The sequence below is a fragment of the Diachasma alloeum genome, unplaced genomic scaffold (genome assembly GCF_001412515.2).
Source record: "Diachasma alloeum isolate Michigan unplaced genomic scaffold, Dall2.0 Dall_scaffold_00205, whole genome shotgun sequence".
In the NCBI taxonomy this organism is placed as follows: domain Eukaryota; kingdom Metazoa; phylum Arthropoda; class Insecta; order Hymenoptera; family Braconidae; genus Diachasma; species Diachasma alloeum.
The window spans coordinates 292,617-314,214 of NW_021680370.1; the positions used below are offsets into that span (position 1 = coordinate 292,617).

Below are 21,598 nucleotides of genomic sequence, written 5' to 3' on the forward strand. Positions count from 1 at the left end.
AAATGCTCAACACGTTGGCACAAATTTCATCCCTTAGTCGCAGTTAGGGTCGGAGGAATGAATTTTTGAATTGAAAAAAAAAATTTTTTTTCAATCTCCGCACTTTGGAGAATTTATTTGAAAAACAATTTTTTTTCAATCTCTTCGCTGTTTCAAAAATTCACTCCTCCCTCCCTAACAGGTGTTAAGGGATGAAATTTGTGTCACTGATTGAGTATTAAATGCTCAATAAGTTGGCATAAATTTCATCCCTTAGTCGCAGTTAGGGTCGGAGGAATGAATTTCTGAATGGAAAAAACAATTTTTTTTCCATCTCTTCGCACTTTAAAAAATTCACTCCTCCCTGCCTAACTGGCGTTAAGGGATGAAATTTATGCCAACGTGTTGAGCATTTAATACTCAATCAGTGACACAAATTTCATCCCTTAGTCGCAGTTAGGGTCGGAGGAATGAATTTCTGAATGGAAAAAACAATTTTTTTTCCATCTCTTCGCACTTTAAAAAATTCACTCCTCCCTGCCTAACTGGCGTTAAGGGATGAAATTTATGCCAACGTGTTGAGCATTTAATACTCAATCAGTGACACAAATTTCATCCCTTAGTCGCAGTTAGGGTCGGAGGAATGAATTTCTGAATGGAAAAAACAATTTTTTTTTGCATCTCTTCGCACTTTAAAAAATTCACTCCTCCCTGCCTAACTGGCGTTAAGGGATGAAATTTGTGTCCCTCATTGAGTATTAAATGCTCAACAAGTTGGCACAAATTTCATCCCTTAGTCGCAGTTAGGGTCGGAGGAATTAATTTTTGACTTGAAAAAAAAAATTTTTTTTCAATCTCTTCGCATTTTCGAAAATTCACCCCTTTGTCCCCAAAAGGCGCTAAGGGATTAAACTCATGTCATTGAATTGAGCATTTAATACTCAATAAGTGACACAAGTTTCATTCCTTAGCTATAATTCGGGGGGGAGGGATGAATTTTCAACCGAGACGCGCGTTCCCCGCGCCACTCGACGCTGTAACCAATGGAAAGACGATCGGTTGATCGTCCTTCCATTGCGTGTGGAGGGGGAATTACGTTCTCCATTCATTCTCCGCTCTTCGTCATTCCAGCGAACAAAGAGAGAGAAGGAGAGAGAGAGAGAGAGAGAGAGAGAGAGAGAGAGAGAGAGAGAGAGAGNTAGAATGGTGGGGCGGGCACACACACATATGCTGCATATCACATGGATGTGCGCCCGGTTAAAAATCACTCCCCATTGGCCCACCCTTAATTGCCAATAACTTTTTAGGGGTGAGTCTGATCAAAAAGTGCAAGAGGACTTTTCTGCTCAGAATCACCCCCTGATCCTAGGGTGTTCAGATGTACATGTACTTCTGAAACACCCTGTACATTCCTCTTACCATCAATCTAGCATCATGCATGAGACCCAACCGAAAAGATGAATCCCGAGGTGGAATTTCACCCAAGAAAATTATTGTTCGTGCCAGAAGATCCGCAGAATATTTACTTAGTTTATTAGTACAATGATAAATCATGACGAAGGAAATTATCTCTGGTGAACTGAATTGTTCAAGAAACGTAGGGATCCATAATTTCAGATTCGAAATTATCGATATCAATTGTAGACCATGAATTTTAAAAATGCTTGAAAAGTAATAAAGATAGAATCGTAGTTGTTCCAAATTTCTCTTGAACGACGCATTTCAAAACAATTTCATCAAGATGCTGTCTATACATGAAATGCCAACAGTATCTGTCTAATAGTGGGTATAACAGCACCCATGCCTATTTAAGTCTACGAGTAGTCTATGCTGTGATATCGCAACATTGGGTTTAGACGTTATCCGCGATCGTCACACTTCACAAGCTTATGCTTTTCCTTTCGAACGCAAGAATTCAGGTATTCCCTAAAATTTTCCGACACCATTCTCAGTAATAATCACAAATCGATCAACCTGCTATTTCCAAGATAAGGGTGGCAGCATCGTTCTATACCAATGAATAGCAGCATTTAGGTCCACAGATGTGAATTCGTGGAGCTTAATTGCATGATCCTCGCGTATGATTCGGCGAGAACTTCGCAGAGATGAACCATTCATTACTAATTCTGACACAACATGACCCAATGCTTCCGCAGCTGCTTCTAAGAGGCGTACCGTGATCACATCACTCAACTTACATATGTCAAGTGCTTCAATTCATTTCGAAGTGATGAAGCTCGCTTTCCAGCTCTGGGTTCCTCATCTTTTTCTATAGTGCTACACTGAGTTGATGAAAGTTCGTATACAGGTTCCCCCGAAGATTGTAGCTTAATTGTTTCACCTTGAAAAACCGAAAAAAAAACATTTTGATCATTGTGTTCAACTAGGGTAGATTGATCAATATTTCAACCCAGCCATGATCGAGCATTTATACATCTTCATGCTCAATAAAAATGAAAAGAAATGTGACCTTTTCCATTGCCGGAAATCGATAACATGTTCATGAATTCAGTACCCAAGCAGTACAATGGTTTAAGTCGACTTACCTCTTACCCGACTTTTAGAGGAATATGCCCGAATTAAAGCGACATTTTCGTGGTAAACTTTTTTAAAGGGGTAACTGAAAGCTATACCAAAGGCCATTACAAACATTTTGTCTTCAACCTTAAATTGCGAGAAGTTCATTAAAAAATAACCCATAGTCGAAACCGTGTTACAGCGTGGGCCATCTGACGTTTGCCACATGTTACATTAAATATGAATTTAATGTTTTCAACTCGAAGCAGTTTTTGAAATTGAGCATCATCGGCAAAATAAATATTCTCACGCGTGTTTTAGGAGTCCCACATCTGAAAGGAAGACCATTCACTGTTTTGGGGTATTGTCAATGACAATGCTAACATAGTCTTAGTCGTACAACACTGTGAGAACGGCTGCCGTAGCATTATACTGACTGAGGCATTTCTGACGCCCCTCGGTGAGACAGAGTACGGTAGATCTACAAAGCGATCGAACGATGTTCGTCCCCTAAATTCTGCATACACGTATTCCGAACCCATTGAACCATCCTGTCGTGTAAGAGCATTTTAGTAATTAATTATATTCTTATACAATTATTTAACGTATACGGTTGGGAATAGAGAGATTGAAAGCTTCTTCCAATCCATAACGATTGGTTTGTAAAGAGATTTTCCCGGGTTGTTCACCCAGGAAAAATGCAAAGTACTTTCTAGCCTTCTCTATCGCTTTTTGCTTGAGCGCCAGCCAAACTTTTAGGGAAAGTTTGACGAAAACCGGCCTCTGAGGCAATCTCGTCTACCCAGAGGACTTTTGTGGCTGGACTATGAAGTGCCCAGCTAACATTAGCGTGACACGGGAGAGTGGGCGAGGACCACCATGAGTATTCTACTACTGTGTTCGATTCCCGGCTGGGTGAAGCGGAAATTTTTTCTCTCTAAATTCTAATTCTCTTAGAATTCTTTAATGCCTAAAGGAGGTTAGGCGGTGTTTGAGGTGAATTTGAGAGTGAATTTCTGTGGTTCCCGGTAGCTTAGTCGGTAAGAGTGCCCGGCGCGTATCTGGGAGACCCGGGTTCGATTCCCGGCTGGGTGAAGCGGAAATTTTTTCTCTCTAAATTCTAATTCTCTTAGAATTCTTTAATGCCTAAAGGAGGTTAGGCGGTGTTTGAGGTGAATTTGAGAGTGAATTTCTGTGGTTCCCGGTAGCTTAGTCGGTAAGAGTGCCCGGCGCGTATCTGGGAGACCCGGGTTCGATTCCCGGCTGGGTGAAGCGGAAATTTTTTCTCTCTAAATTCTAATTCTCTTAGAATTCTTTAATGCCTAAAGGAGGTTAGGCGGTGTTTGAGGTGAATTTGAGAGTGAATTTCTGTGGTTCCCGGTAGCTTAGTCGGTAAGAGTGCCCGGCGCGTATCTGGGAGACCCGGGTTGAATTCCCGCCTGGGTGAAGCGGAAATTTATGTTATTCCTATCATATCCTTTTCAAGACGCGTATTATGCCGTACGGCATAATTATCCTAGTGAATTGAATTAGGATTACGTTCTTTTGATTAGGGGGATGCAGAAGCACCCTCCTATGGTCGCCGCCAACGGTTAGTCACCGAGGCTACGTGGAGTCCAAAACTCCTTATCATGGTTTCTTCAGCTATTCTCCATTCCAGCTCCATGACAAGTATTTTCTGACCTCTCAGCTCAAGCGCTCGCTTTCGAATAATTCGGAATCTTACTAGGGCCTTGCCTCCTAGTTTGAGTATCTCAGCCACGATAGGTCATTCCGTTAGCCTATCCCCACCAATCAACCCGACGGGATCCCGGAGGTACGAATCCTCTCACCTGGGTACGTTATTCCCCAGTCTACCCCGACACAGCCTTTAGAGCCGCTCAGTTAGAACCGCTGTACGTCGGGCCACTTTTCCCTAAACACCGCTGGGCGAGTTCTCAAATGGCGAAAGCCTAGTAACGTCCTCCAGACTTCCAGGGGTCACGGTTTCATCCAAAACCTATGCCTTCAGTCTTTTATTAGTCTGTTGATCGTCCCATCGAGTCTCGACTTCATCAGCCGTATCTCGATGTCTCTTCCTGTCTCTCCTTCAAGCGTTCCAAACAGTTCTCTTCTCTATTTAAGGGGATTTTAAATCGTAACAAAATTCGCTACAAGTTACCCTGTGAGTGAACTCTCCGTGAGCTCAGCTCAAACTGCTACTCAGCCTGAGGCTCCACTTGTCACCACAAGGATTTTCAAGGATAAAACAAGGAAACCTCCCAAATCTCAAATATCGTATTGGCTTCCAACGTGTACAAAGCACTCATGTTCGGGAAATCGAGTGCAGTAATTCATGTTTTGAGAAAACTATGTGACGTTCCATCGATGAGTGGTCAGAATTGAGAACAGCTTAGTTTGTGTGTGCAGATAAGAATAATCCGGAGTTGGTGGAACTCTCGTTGTTATGAAACTGAGTAAAACAGGATTCTTTACAGGTGAAGTTTTTCGACTATATGAGGCCCATTTCATGTGAGTCTAATGTAGAAATTCCAGTATCACGAAATGTTCGATTCGCTGGATCGATAGAGGTATTTCCGGCATTATGATCAGTATGCATGTTACTGCTCACAAAAAGTCTGGAGAAAAAGAATATTCAATGATTGATGGCATCCCATTTCGACTGAAAACTTTAGAACAAATACCAACGTATGCTTTACCCAGCCCGCCACCGGCAATGACAGCAGCTCACCTGAGCATCGAACAATGCATTCCATGTTATTTCACTCATCATGCTTCCTGTTAGTTATATTTGTGTCCAAATGGCTGGTGTGGACCAACAATTTGGTATCCTTCGTTTCGGGTTGGAGAGTTAATATTTGTTAATCAGAGAGTGAATTCACAAGAATCTGTCAACATTGAAACACCCTCCGAAACAGTTTATGGTTGAAACCTGCAATAGTGCTTGGTAGAAGAAAAAATCAAACACAGCCCGCCTCAGAAAAATCAAAACCTGATGAAATTGTAGAGACAATGATTGGCGAATATTTTACACGATGTCAGGATGGCATGTCTCCTGCACGGGAATGCTTGGTCCTTCACGATATTAATAAACAACGAAAATTAATGTTGTTACGGAAAAAAATGTGGCAAGAAATTGTTTCGTTTGGTTTTTACTGGGAAGTGGAAATTCATGAAAAATACAAAGAAGTGAATGAGAAATCCTAGTCAGACGTGCGCAATGAATGATCAGAGTTCCAACTCAAATTTCTGTAGGAAAAAGCGTTTCAAATTCTGTCTGGATTTTTAAGGGGAGACCGCGGAGAAATTTTAAAGTCTTTGGGTATTATAGAGACCAATGTAAAAGTTTATATTATGTATTGTAGATGTAAAAAAGTGAGAAAAAATCGCACTCAGAAATTTTCGGAACGTTCTAAAGGGTAAAACGGGTCAAAATTTACAAAAACGTTTCTCTGCCACAATTTTCAACCGATTGAGCTAAAATTTGGGTTACACACAGTTGAAATATACACAAAAAAGGATTATACACGGATTTTGAAAATATTGATTTTTTATATATATTCATATTTTTCTCCCCAGTGGTATGCCCCAACGTGCTATACTATGGGTGAAATCGACGTACATACTATCTCAATAAAGTACGAATTTTGTCGGATTTTTCCAGCTATTTTTTCTCTATTTTGAAAATGTGTTGATGTTGATGACCGAGTTGACATTGCAGTATTACATTTTAGCAACATCGCTTTTACTGGCTATAACATCCCATGACTTATGACAGAGAATGGTGATAAATAATTCAAAGTCCGCGCGCTTTTTCCATTTACCTGCTGCCATCTGTCGACAATTAGTATGTAGTCTGCCGGGAACGTAATTCATCGATCAATTGTTGAGAATCAATACGTGAATAGATTGTGTTGAGTATCTGTGATTGAACTTCTTCAATATTTATAAATGGGGAACTCCTCTAAGAAATAAAAAACGTCGAGCTGGAACCGCCCGTGAAGGCCGTTGGCCAAAGCACCGCAAAATGGATCCTAACCTATCTTCTGATGAGATTGATACAGAAAGTGCTACCTTTGATGCTAAAGAAGTTTCCATTGACCCTCACGATGCTCCAGTTGACTTTGCAAGTGATTCGATTCATACTGAAGATGCTCCAATTGATACTGCAAAGAAAATTGACACATACTGGAAGTTCTTCGATTGACAGTAAAGATTCTTCGAATAGCGTAGATTCTGCTGTTCTTGATGAAAATAATTGTAAATATATTCCTGATGAATTCATTGAGCCCCATGATTCTGTGATGCTACCACCAACGATGGAGTGAGAACTAGTACCAGAAAGTTTCATGCTTTTGAATTGACAAACAAATGTCAACTGAGAGCAATCCTAATGATCGGTTTATTATGATCCAACAATCTGCACTCCACAAACTGTTAGATATTCCTTGCAGCTTTTGTATGGACAAGTCTCCGCAAATTCAAATTGTAGACACTGCAGGCGCTGCAGTGAAATTGAAACTGGAGTGTGTTACTTGTGGAAATCGTTGGGGAGAAACCTGGGCTAGCTCGCGAATCTCGGACTCCTCACAAAGACCCCCCTTCGAAATCAATCGTCGTGTGATTGATGCATTCCTGTTGAGTGGAATGGGAAATTCTGCGATGAAGAATTATGGTACAACCCTAAATACACATGTATTGGAAGAATCTGCTAAAGAATCTGATAAAGAGTATCACAACTTGAAAGAGAAGATTTTCCTCGAATCTCGATCAGCATTGCGGAAGGTCCAGATGGCTCTGGACTCTACATTGACCAAGGATTCAATCATTGACATTGGAGTTAGCTATGATGGCACATGGCATAAGAGAGTAAATACATCATTGTATGGAGTAGGTATTGTAATAGATATTCTCACAGGACTGGTAGCGGACTACAAAATTTTATCCAAATATTGCCATCTCTGTTCAATTCGCGAAAATGATCTTGGTGCAAATACTCCTGAGTTCACATTCTGGAAAAAAGATCATCAGAAGGCAAGAGATTGTGGTGTCAATTACGAAGGGTCTTCAGGTTCTATGGAAGTGGCAGCGGCTGGAAGGATGTGGCTTCGATCCATTGAAAATTCAAAGCTACGTTACACGACAATGTTGGCCGAAGGTGATGCGAAAACGTTCAGTCACCTCACGAAGTTGAAGCCCTATGGAGAAACTATTATTATAAAAGAGGAGTGCATAAATCATGTAGCCAAACGTGTGGTTACCGGGTTGACTCATTTATCTATCGATTCGAAAAAAGTGGGATCAATCTGGGAGGAAAAGGTGTTGGTAAGCTGACGGGTTCAGCAATAAAAGCTTTAGGGAATTTCTATAGGAAAGCAATTGTTGAAAATGCACCAGATATTGACAAAATGAGAAAAGGGATTTTTGCATCTTTGAAACATTGTGCGTCCGCTGATGACAATTCTCAACATGGAGACTACCCACGGGAAAAAAATCATGGTGTTTCTACAATAAACGCGAAACAAATAAACAGTCACCGGGATCCAACGCGGGAATGTCACTGAAGTTGAGTGCAGAAGTTTTCAAAGCCATCCAACCAGTTTATGTGAGATTATCGAGTCAAGAACTTCTTGAAAGATGCACAAGGAAGGGAACGCAAAATGCTAATGAGTCTTTACATTCGTTTATCTCGAAAAATTGTCCGAAACACGTGTTTGTATCCGTGAAGAAAATTCGCGTTGCTGTTACGAATGGAATTTCCCTGTTCAACATGGGTCATTCCCAGTTCCAGATACTCAAAGCGAGGATTAGTGGAAGAAAGCTCAGCTCATATTCCAGGAGTATTTCCCTTCAACAAGATGAAAAAAGAGTAGCACGTAGTGCCAATCAAAAGACGATTTCCACCAAGAAATTCACAAAAAAACTAAAACGTAAGCAACAGGCAGCTGAATCATCAAAATAGAAGAGGAAGGAGAGTCCATCATATGCAGCTGGAGTATTCTGAACTTTTGTAGGATTCATTTTTTCTGATCATGCCGAAATTTGGAATCGAATACCGAAAAAAATCATTCTCTAATAATCTATGTGGTTTTTCTTCATTTTCACAAAGTTAGAGTTTCTGCGATTCATGATGTGGACCAGTGTTCATCAATGAATATGAGGGAATGAATTGAGTCCAACAAATTGTATGATTATGACTATGAAATAGCTCCCAGTTAGGTGCAAACTGATAGTAAAATACGCAAATTCCTCTGTAAATATAAGTAAATTATTGATAAAAATCTGAAAAAAATTGTAATATATCAAGATAGTATTTACTTGGTTTCGCTCATATTATGACCCATTAGGGCATACCACTAGGGAGAAAAACTTATAAATATGTATAAAAAATGAATATTGTTGAAATCCGTCCATAATTCTTTTTTGTGTACGCTTCAACTATGTGTACCCCAAATTTTAGCTCAATTGGTCGAAAATTGTGGCAGAAAAACGTTTTTGTCGATTTTGTCCCTGTGACGTCAGGCGAAAAATACATTTTATTCACTTTTTCATCTCATTTTAAAAACAACTAGAAATTACCAGATGATTTCTCTCTTTTAAATATTTTTCTCATGGACTCAGATAGTTATTTTCCGATGGATCAAAAGTGCAACTGCACAAAATTAATTATCTTTGGTACACAATTTTTAAGTAAATTTCCGGGAAAAATCATGAAACGAAACAATCAAGTTTCAAACGATAAGCCACCAAACACTCTTCAAGTGTTTGTCTCTGGCTATATTTCGTATATTTTATGACTTGCAGGCGACTGCATGTCGCCGACTTAGGGGCGAACGTTTGTTACCAGACTCCCTAATCTTCAGAATTTTCCGTTGCACATGGACTTTTTCCCATGCGCCTACGCCCCATGCATCCACCCGGCGGATAAGGGAGATAAACAGGAAATTCCAACGGTCAAGGGACACTTGTGTATACCTTCGACTGGAATTTGGAATGATAAATAAAAATGAAATAATATTTTCAACTTCGAATAATACTTTTAAAAATGCTTTACATAAATAAATTAACAACTGATCGCATTGAAAATTAATGAGAAATGCTTAACTCTGAGAATTTTGATTAATTAAAAAAAATTAATGATTCAATTAAAGTAAATTCCAAATATAATAAAATTCTCAATCCATTCAATTATAATTGAATTAAAACTAAAATAATTGATCATATCAAGATCCTCAATTTGGAGCATCTTGAATGATCAGATCAAGAATTAATTAACTGATCCAATTGAGAGATGCAAGTATTGACTTAACTTTATACTGTTAGATAGAGACGACACCCAAAATAAATGGTTAATAATAAGAAATAATTATCGATAATTAAAAAATAAAATAATGTTGAATTAATTAATTAAGATAATTAAATTAGAAATTGTGGAGGGAGAAATTGGGACTCCTAAAACAAATCTCGTTGGTTAGTTGCGGGTCGAAAAGTCCGTCCACATCCCAACGAAAATTTTAGAAACTAGATGTGAAAGGGACGGAGTAATCCTGAAACATTGGGACTAATGAACTTTGAGAGGGAAACTCGAATCCAAGGTCGCGCACCATTGGCTGTTTTCTCTGCCGAAATGTTTGAAGTCACACCCTTAGTGTGGTTAATAAAACCACTTGCACTTCAGGTTTTTCTTCAGTGTTTTTTTTCCGCTTAATTCCAATAGTGAACTTCTCAATCTACCCTTTAGGTGATTTTACTCAAGAATCTTTCAAGATTCTTTTATTCAAGAATCCTTCGTGATTCTTTCAATAAGTCTTTTATTCAAATCTTATAAGATTTTATCTTATAATTCTAAAATTGTAAAAGTAGTCGTCGAGTCAATTTGGTTTATATCGAGACAGTTAAGTGTAAAAGAAATAGAATTGTGATAAACTCAAATTTGGCGGCAACCATTGTACGTATAATAAGGATTACGATGGACCAAAGGGTCAATTCCTGTAAAACTACATAAGTTGTTTAATTTCATTTGTATTTCTCTTGGAGTGAAATTTTGTCTTTAAAATATAGATTCATAAGAATCAATTTAAATAAACGCCACTTTCTTTTTAGTTCCAAAAAACCTTGTTTCTTCCCTCAAATAAATTCCTCTTGAATTCTAGACAAACGGGATAATTATTCAATTCATTAGTTTAACATTTTCAAATATTTTGCATCACTTAAAAATTAATTCCTTCAATTATCTTGATTGATAAGTAGGAATTGGATTTATATCAAAGTTGAATTTAATATTTTAATTTTACTTTAACTTTTGAATAAAATCATTCATCTTTGACATAACAAAATTAGGGGCTCGTCCAGTCCAACTATTTTTTTTTTTTTTATGCTTATTTTATATCGCTTCGAGTCTGATGAGACTATATGGCGATTGATCAAGACTTTAAAAATGGTTAGATCTCACCATTCTACCCGGCCAGGAATCGAACCTGGAACCTATCCGTTGTGAGGCAACGGCCTTAACCACTACGCCAGGCCACCGGGATACAGTCCAACTATTCATTTAGTCACTCCAATCATCAAATTGGAGAATATACTTTCAATTATTATAATGATTAATTAGTGAGTAATATTTTCTTGTTCTCTCAGAATAAAAATAAATACATGAATAAATCAAATATATATATTGAAAATTTTGTGACAAGTAGTCTTTTAGAAAAATAAAAGAGGAATTGTCGCATGAGACATGGTTGAAATAAATTGATGAAAACTTTTCTTGACGAAAACCTCTTTCGCTAATCTCACGAAAATGTTTACAAACGTCGGGGAAACCTTCTTCTACAGCGTCAACTTCACAAGATGAAGAAAATAAATGCGTATTAAGAAGTCACGGAGGTGAATTATTTCTAGCGTATGAGAAACCCAAGCGTCAATGAATTAAAAATAAAAATAAAACAACAGATTCGGGGTCAGGCGATTCTCAAGTTGTTGATAATGCCAGTGATAACATGAGTCGTGGAACTAGTGAACAACCGACAGTGAATTAGATAATTCATCCGCCAGTGATGGGAATAATACAATAAATAATGAATCTGATAATTCGGATTACAACGACGTAAATAATACTTCAATTGAAATAACTGATGAATCGGAAGATAAACTGCAAACACAGCGAATTTCGGGAATAAATAATAATGATTTAGAAGCCTTTATACAACAGCAAATTAATCATTTTGAGCAAGATTTCGGAGTAAATACATCAGTAAATATGCAGAATTAAGTCATAATCAGTTAATTTCATTAAAAGATGCAGTTGCTTGTAAACCCATTTTCGAGGGTAAACAGAGCGAATACGATTTTATCGTAAATTGCGATGAAGCTAAAGAAATGCTTCCCGCCGCAGCGGAAGGAAATATTACAAAATTAATCCAACGTAAATGTTTGAGTCAATCGGTGAAAGACTCATAAAGCGGTGTAAAATTCACAAAATTAAACGATTTAATTAAAGCTTTAAAAGCCATTTACACTCCGACTAAGACTGAATGGCAGTTGCAAGGAGAATTAGGTTCAATTTTTCAACGCGATAATGATTCCGTTATCATATTCGCGAATAGATTGAGGAAAAAAGGAAGAGAAATAGTTGAACTTTTCAAAGTTAATAATCCGGATCACACCGTAGAGATGCTACAACGATATAAAAATTCGGTTGATGAAAAGATTAAAGAATGTTTTCTGGAGGGATTAAAGGCGGAAATTGATCAGCGTATGCCAGAATGCGCTACTATGAACGCGGCATACGATAAAGGAATTGCGATTGAACGAAAGTTGATCGCGAAAAATGAATTACGTGGTGAGAAATTATAAAAAAGTGAACTTAAAAAATCGGAAAATTACAATGAATCGAAATCTGTTAAATTCATTAAAACGAATAAAACCAATGATAGATGGAATGAGAATAAATCCCAAAATCACGGGAATCAAAATACAAACAATAATAATCACATTAAATTTGGTAATAATAATCAAATCAATCGGGGAAATAATAATTCTCGAGAAAATACAAGTATAATGTGTCAAATTTGTAACAAAGGAGGACATTCTGCTAAAGCGTGTTTCACTCGTTTAAACAATTCTAATACAAAAAAACAACTTTGCCAGATCTGTCAACGAGACAATCACACAGCAAAAATTTGTTTCTTGTTGACTAGAAAATCACAAAACAATGGACCAAAATGCCAATTATGTGATAACTTTGGTCACATTGCTGACAAATGTCGCGGTGGACCAAACCAAACTAATGAATCCAATGACAGTCGTGAAACTTGCCGTTATTGTAAACGCCAAGGGCACTCTTTAGAAAATTGCATAAAATTAACAAAGAAAAATTCGGGAAACCAAAATTCATCTGTCTCGATGGGCACGGGGAGAGATGCAAGAATTCAGCGTCCAGTAACGGTAGTTCGGGAATCGGAGTCAAATGACGACTCCCAGTAATTTCCGTACATTTTAAAAATAATGATATTCCATTTATAAAAATTGGTTTAGGAACAAATAATGAAGAATTTAAACTAATGTTGGATTCGGGTGCATCGTCGAATTTGATTAAAAATAAATATGTAAAATCGAATGTTATAATCGATAAAACAAATGTCATTGAATTACATGGAATATCAACATTACCGGTTTTGACATTAGGTAGCATAAACATGGATGTTTTGGGCAAAGTAACTTCTTTCCATATGGTACCTGATGACATGCCGATTCCTTACGCGGGTTTATTAAATTCAAATTTCTTTAAAACCGCGGGGGCGAAAATCGATTATGAAAATCGATCTTTGAAAATTAATGAGACAAAGTATCCTTTCGAAAATGTAAATAAAGAAGAAAATGACATTATGGAAATACCGGCTCGTAGCGAAGCAGCTTTCTCTATTGACGTAAAAAATAAAGATTGTGACGAGGCATACTCATTTATTTTTTATTATTTTTCTACATATTTTTTTCCACTACACACTGCCCCATAAAAGGTAAATCCCGCCACCGTTGGATACCCCTTCCCCAGACTTTTCCCCTCATCGCCCCTCTGCCCCTGCCCCTGGACATCACGAAGACATCAGCCGAAGGAAGACATCAGTTCCGGCCCCACCCGATCAATTGGAGAAGCCATCGCCTCCTGGAAATTCCCCATACTAGACCCCCGAATATTCAACACCAGCAATAATCCCTTGCGAGACATCCCTGGATTGTGGTCATCATCACCACTCACCCGTGCTGATTGGCCCCGATTGCTCCCGAATTAAAACCCGAAGGACTTCGGCACCTGACAAACCCCCACGAATCACGGAGAAAACGAAAAGACCGTCACTCGTGCATTGGCTGGCCCGTGAGTCGCCACGTGCCCCGAAAGTAGTAATTGTGAATACAGTGAAATTCGCTCGGAAGTTATTTGGCGGATAAAAAGAGGACTTTTGATACATCGAGCTCATCCCAGCTCTAGTATTGGTGCCCAGGAAACCCCGAGGTGGAAAGGAGGCTCTCCAGGAAAACGCCCTGGTATTTTGAAGGAGTGCAAGGCGCCGGTGGAATTCCACGTGTTCGCCAGAGTGAAGTCCCATCGTGAGTACGAGTTACCCCCCTCATTTTCCCTCTTGTCCCCACAATATTACCCTTCATACCCCCCAACGGTGAGCCTACATTCTTTTGTTTCTTCCCCATTTAGTTATTCTTCTTATATTTAGTTGCATTCCCTCGACACGACTAGCTTCTCCCCTTTTTCTGCATTAGAGTCACTCCCCTTTTTACGTGTACAAAAGTTGCCTGGCCTTACCCATAACCCTAGATCCAAGTAAAAGGCATTTCAAACGTCTTACGACGATCTAATCTGTAAATTACTAGAAATATAGATATTTAGTTAATTTTATCCCTCATTTGTCCTCATTATTTAATTGCCCTAAATCCCCCTTTTAGGAAATAATATTAATTAAATATTGAACGGTCACAAGATGTATCTGAGGGCTACATACCTCGTTTAAAAATTTGTAAGGGTGTGTACACAGGCGACTGCCTTGTACGTAACACTCAGGGCCGTGCGTATCGAAATACGCGGTAACGTATCGGCCAAGAAAGGTTTTGACCGACTGAGAAAAACATCAGGTTTGACCGACTGAGAAAAACATCAGGCCGAGAGCACCGCGTATCTATACACGACAGAAGTTCCCCCTCCACTACCTCTAAATGATTCACATTCGGTATAATCAAAACGGGATGACAAATCGGGAAAGAGCCGTTAGTTACATTATATTAATCGCCTATGAGCTTTTCAACGGTGTAACTATGATATTTTTTGGATTAGCAGTAAAAAAGATACGCGCATAGCAACGAGTTGATATTCACATTCTCGAGAATCACATTATAAAGTGTGAGAATCAAGTTGTAACGTTGGCAGCGCCGGTCGAACTGAGCTTCATATCCAATGGTGAAGTGTTGCCACCAGTGCATTTGAATGTGGGATGTGATGTTGTTATGGAGAACCGTAGAAAATGTTCTTCTTCACGTTAAATCACTTATTAGAATGAAATGGAAAATTGACATGGTGTTCTATTTTCTTTTCTCTCGTCGAAAATTCGAATTTCATCCCGCCATTATATCTATATTCATACGCGGACCGCGGACATAAAGGTAGTTTATGCACTGTTTGTGAGGTTATCGGTTTATGTTTGGAATGTGACAAAAGTGAGATGTTTTGAAAATATTGTGTGATCAAGTATTAAATGCATGTCAATAGTTAAATTCGAAAAGAAAATATTTATTTTTCTCCGAGTGTAACAGAAAATGTTTTCATTCCGTGGAAAGAAATTCACTAAATCAAGTGACAGTGAAATGCGAACAATTTTGTGATTATTTAGCAAAAATTAGTAGGAGACGGTGAGATTAAATGGACACTTGGAACCGTTTCGAAAATGTTGATGTCTTACTGAAGTGCTGATGAAATAGATTTGTTTTTTAAATCAAAGTACAGTCAGCCCCTTTGTAATAAGCTTAGACTGAGCTCAATCGATAAATTTGTTCCTTGGTGATAAATATTGAACTAAGGAGTCAGAAGAGTCCATTCCACCCAATGTTTGTCTAATATTTTTAAAAACAAAAAAAAAACAGATATTTTCAAAAAGAATTCTTTGTGAACATTTTGTTCAAATATTCCTATAAGGAAATCAGTTCTTCTCTCCACGAAATACAATCCATATAGGAATCATCACAGCAAAAATTGAATGAGGAACCAAATCAAGTCAGAAAATTGTTAATAGATGATTAAAATATGAAATTCGGTGGAGAGAATAAATCTGGAGTAGAACTGTTTATTTCCCTTCAATTGTTGATTCAAAAAATGTTCAATCTTATGAAAAATGAATCAGTTAAATTAAATTGAAAAGAACAAATTTCACCGGATGTAAAAACAGTGCTTGCTTATTTTGAAAAAAATAATGAATACTGCCTAAAAATACAAACAAACGTTTTTGTAAAAAAACTGGGCCATGAAAAAGTTTTGTTTGATTCCTACTGGGAAATCGAAGTTTTTGAAAAATACATAGAAATAAAAAAGGAACCCAATTTAGGAATTTTGAATAAATGGTGATAGTGCATATTCAGGTTCCTATATAAAAAATAGTTCTCAATGGAATACCGTGGAGGTAGGAGTATCGGGACAGGAAGGAGTATCTGGTCACCAAGCGCACTTCTGTTAATAATTCTTGATTTTAGGCACTTATTTAACCTCAAATTGCCGCCCATCAAAAGTTAATGGAACGAAAGATATATTTTTTACTTATTAAACAGCGGTTTTTTACTCTCAGGGGTAAATTGATATTTAAAATTAATTTTTTCGACGGTCAATCGTATCGCGATGCCTCCAGCGGCCGTTGCGTAACTAAAAAGGTGAGAGTTGCTCGTCAGTGTATTGTCGTGAAAACAGGAAAATGTAAGTGAACATTACCATGTAGCTTATGTAAATAGGAACATAATTATGTAAAATAAGTTTAGAGACCTTCAAAACACTTTAAAATACCCGCAAATAAGAAAAATCACGTGTCCAGGTACTGCATCAGTTGCAAAGCAATCTGATGCAGTAGACGGACACTTGTTTTGTACCCACTGTAACCTCAATTTAAATTTTTGCTGTCTGACATTTTGACATTTCATGTTGAATGTGAGAGGTGAATCGATATTACCTGTGTTAATCCATTAATTGTATATTGTAGGGGGAAAATAAAAAAGCCAGTTGAAAAAAAATACACCGAAGAGGATTTGCAAAATGCATTGAAGGCATTAAAAAGCGGTCGATCTCTCAGAAAAGTGGAAAAGTTGGTATTCCAAAGACAACATTGTTTGCGAAATTCAGAGGATTTTCAAACCCTTCAATTGTTAGGAGAGGGCCAGCATGTATTATTGGTGAAACAACTGAGGGCCGACTCGTCAAGTGGATTTTTTATATGGCAGAGAGAGGCCTTCCAGTCTCTAAGATACAATTACAGGTTAGTGTGCAATTGCTCGTTCAAAGCATGAAACAAAGCAGTCTTTACAAACAATCGACCAGGACGTTACTGGTTCAAGGGTTATCGCCAGCGTCATCCTGAATTGTGCGAGAGATTATCCCAAAATATTTTATGTACTCGATCCTCGATTACTGAAGAGGATATTCGAGGGTGGTTTCGCAGAACCAGGATCTATTTGCAAGCCAAAAATCTCTTGGATATACCTGCATCTCGCAAATTCAATTGCGATGAGTCAGCATTTCGTCTATATCCTCAGGGAAATTCTGTACTGGCAAAAATTGGAGAAAGATCAGTTGACAACTTCGTGCAAAACGATGAGAAGGAGTGTTTAACAACACTTTTTTGTGGCAATGCAGCTGGACAAATAGTGGAGCCGATGGTGATGTTTAATTACAGGAGAATTCCTGCCAGAGTTGCTAGTCTCATGCCGCCTCAATGGGGTATTGGTCGCTCAGAAAGTGGATGGATGACTGGGATTTCCTTCTACGAGTGGACAGCGAATATTTTTTATCCGTGGCTCGTCAGACATGAGATTGAGTTCCCGGTTATTTTATTCTTAGATGGACATGTTTCTCACTTGATATTGGAGCTCAGTGATTTTTGTAGGGAGAATAGAATTGAGATAATTCCCGTTCATCCCAATGCCACTCACATTTTGCAGCCACTGGATGTTGGTGCTTTTCATCCATTAAAAGCCATTTGGAAGAGAGTGGTACCAGAATGGAGGTTGGAAAACAATGGGCAACGTATCAAGAGGGATCAGTTTGGAAAAATCCTGGAACGTGCTGTTGATGTGATGAAATGGGAAACAATCCTTCCCAATGCATTCAAAGCCACAGGACTTCATCCTTTCTCATCAGAAGGCGTCAACTTTGGGAAACATTTCAAGACGTCGTCTTCTCAGAGCACTGAGGCTGCTTCGGTTTCTGCTTCCAAGAAAAATGTCAATGCGTCCCTCTTAGAATCTATCGAGAATAATATCAAAGGGGATCTACTTCGCGAGTTTCAACTAGTCGCTGACGGTGAGGAATGGACAGGAGACGTCACTCATAAAAGTCTCTTTGATTTTTGGAGCAAGATCAAATCACACAGTTCAGTTGGAAGTGAGACTGCTCCGGATTGCGTTTGTGACGGATGTGAGACTGTTTGCTTGTGTCTGCTTGTGAGCAGACACAAGCCAACTACTCTCATCCACAAGAGGTATCAACTTGTGCGTCCATCGATTAATCATAACACGTTTACTTTTTTTTGTATAATTATTTGCGATTTGTTTTTTATTTCTTCTCCAATTGTATGACATGTGGTTCGGCATTCTCAATTGGAGGACCATGCCAGGAGAATCCCCACCGAAAAATCTAGCTCCAACTGTACCCCTCAAAAGGCAAATGAAGATTTTAGCTCCACCAGTCCCCTTCAAGAGCAAATTGACAATTTCAGCCCCATCAGTCCCCTTCAAGAGCAAACTGAAGATTGTAGCTGCACCAATGCCTTTCAAGATCAAACTGAAGAACCTCCATCTGTTGAGAACGAATTTGACCTATTGAAAATGTTTGACAAAGTACACAACACAAATGACAGTCTCATATTTGACGTTTTGAAAGATGGAGAGTTAATGCTTGCCAAAGCTATATCATCAGGGGATGATGATGGAACAGCTGTCGACAGCAATCTCGATCAGAATGAAAACTTCACATCACCCAACGCTAGTCTGCCAAACTGTTGTAAAACATATTTTCAAGGTAATTCAGTGGTGCAAGAAGAAGAAGCAGAGGAGCAAAGAAAGACCACTGAATCACCATTTGCAATGAAGTGTTTGGCTAAAAATCAATTCCCACTGAGGAATATCCGTTCACCTGCTGTCAGTGAGGTCCAGGAAGAGATGCCTGAATCATCATCTTCTGCTCAGGCTCCGTTAACGAAGGAATCTCCATCAAAGAACATTCCTTCGCCATTCAAGGGCACGCGTTTTTGGCCATCATCTCCCAAGAAACCGGTGAAAAAAAACAGGTGTTGGGACCTGTTACCAGCAGCAATGACATCTGACGAGTGGAATGCTTACCACAGAAGTAAAACTGAGAAGGAAAAACAACTTAAAGAAGAGCAAAAGAAAAAACGACAACAAAGGATTCTCAATCGAGAAGCGAAAAATTTAGCAAAAGAAACTGCGAGAATCACTCGTGTGATTAAGAAAGAGAAGAAAATTGAGGAGAAGTTGAAAAAACAGAAGAGCCCCACAGTTTTGGTGAAGAGAGGAAGAAAGTGGAAGAATTTTGAGGAATCAGTGAAGAAACAGGTGCCAATTGCTGCCAAAGACATTGTGACGGAATTTTCGAGAATTCCGCCACCTGTACACAACTTCGCCGTAGCATTAAGTAAATCGTAAGAGTGAGTAGGTAAGTGTGACCTTATTTTGATCTTTTCGGAGGGAGAGTCACGATTTCCTTAACCCCAAAAAGTTAGCACCCCTACGGAAGGGCGATGCAACACCTCATTTAGCTCCAGCTCGCAGAAACCGATCCCCAGGAACATCAGGAGCGGCCTCGCGGGGAAAAACAACGTTCAATTGCAACAGATAATTAAATTCACGTGTCGATACACATTAAAAACGAGTAAAAAGTAAAATCTCCGGTTCACGTCATATTAAAGTTTTGTTCTCTTTTAGTTTCAGTTATCTTTCTGGTTTATTTCGGATATTAGGGGATTGATTTTCGGTTTTATTGTTGAGGGAAAATTTACAGTAATTGTATTTTCCTAGTTATGTATTTATATTTTGAAATCTCGTGGATCCTGAGAGGGACGATGATCCACCGCGGTTCAGAGCCGATATACCGAGCTTCCCGGTGAGATCTCGCTGATCTCGTTGAGTGCAGGCTGCTGATCACAGAGGTTGAGGTGAAACACTCACGCTCCCTGGCTAAGGCGCTTCGTGAAGTCATTGGATTCACCAGTGCAGCTGGAAGGCCATGTGGATGAACATAGCCCACTCGTCTGCATGGATCGCCACGGGCTATTCTCTATTTAGATTTGTTCACGGTGACTCCAGGATGACTCCTGGGAGAGTGGCAGCAGCGAAAAAGTGCACTTACTCAGGTGTGAAGTGCATTCGCGAGAGGACAAGGCGAACAACTGCCTTAATTCTCCCTTTCCGAATCTCCAGATAACTATTGTTCAGTCATTATGGATAAAAACTCCTTGGGTTTATTCATAAAATATATAATTAACGGCGGAATACCTAAATAAATCTAAAACCCATTTGAATCAAAATCCCCGAGTGGTCGTTTACATGAGCCCGCCCCAGCGGCAGCTAGACGGCGTGTCAGTCGCATCACCCAGCTGAGAACCTCCGCCGGTTAAACGCAGTATACGGGAGAGTTGGACCGAGCAGCCACTGCGACGACATCCCCAAGAAGATCTGTAGCGATTGAGAGAGTTGGTGGAGACCATCGCCGAGGGCACACGCGAGGAACATGGTAAGTAGATTTTTATTCACCATGTGCACTCTCTCTCGAGGAGAGAAGTGCATCTATTCCCAGTGTGCCCAGTGATAACCTCCGGGAAAAGTGCACCGGCGGTCACAAGAGTGACACCGAGATGCATTCCCAACCACCAAAACTCCTCCGAGCGAGTGGATAAATGCACCACCGAGTGCATAAAACCCTCGTTTGGCTCTCTAGACCTCTCCCGAGTGATGAAACCCCAGTGAAACTCAAGTGATAGTGAAAATGGACAGTGAGACCCAATAAAAGGCCGCACATGGCTCATGCTCTGCCATGGCGCCATTGTGCCCTCTCCGTTCACCAAGAGGTCTTGTTGAACAATTAGTACACCTTCTGAGTGCATAATTAGTTCATTAGAACCCTCGAGAACGTATGGGGAATGTCCAGTGCCTATTCTAGTGGGAAAAAGCGGATAAAACAGGCCTACAAGTGCACACATGCTCCTCACGTGCCGTGGGTGACGCTGTCGTGTACATGGCAGTTTTTCCTCTTTCCAGAGCGAATTGAAGCCTCAAATAAGTGCTCTTCTAGCTCAGTAAAGTTCCCCCAAGGTTTCAATTGATTAAGTTAAGATTTCTTGGAAGACGAGACCTCGAAAATCACGACATTGAAGCGCGCGAGCCCCAGGAATTTCCCTGTGACGCCACGACGCTCTTGATGGAGGACGGACTCGAATATGGGGCAAAATGGCACTCTTAAGTGACATTTGCATATTGGAGTCCCTCGCCCATTAATTGTCATTTATTATTCTGAGGAGGAGATTCGCCGAGATCATCGCATCGGAATTATTATAGCCTTCGGATCCTCCAGCACTCCAGTCTCTGGACGATGCGGAGAGATCGTTGACTTGAATTCTTCGGATCCCCCATTTACCTTCGCGATAACCGCTCTCTTAAGGTTAATTCACGTACTCTCACTCTCGGGAATTTAATTGAATCTAATTTTGTTGAATTTAATTGAAATTAATTTATTTTATTTATGAAGAATAGAAATTCTATCTGAGCTGAAATATCATCGGGAAATTGAATAAATTACGGAGTAAATTTGAAGTAATTCTCTCATCCCCTA

The 21,598-nt window shown here is 39.3% G+C and overlaps 1 protein-coding gene across 2 annotated transcripts in view; it reads right to left on the minus strand.

The window, feature by feature from the left end:
* Window positions 1-21,598, minus strand: part of LOC107036106 (octopamine receptor beta-2R) — a 535,069-nt gene that overhangs the window by 177,542 nt on the left and 335,929 nt on the right. The window contains exon 2 of one of the 2 annotated variants that reach the window (XR_001460773.1): window positions 2,178-2,320. The exons of the other annotated variant lie outside the window; for it this stretch is intronic. The gene's annotated coding sequence lies outside the window, so the exon portion shown is untranslated. The remainder of the gene's footprint in view (window positions 1-2,177; window positions 2,321-21,598) is intronic. 2 annotated transcript variants of the gene reach the window in all.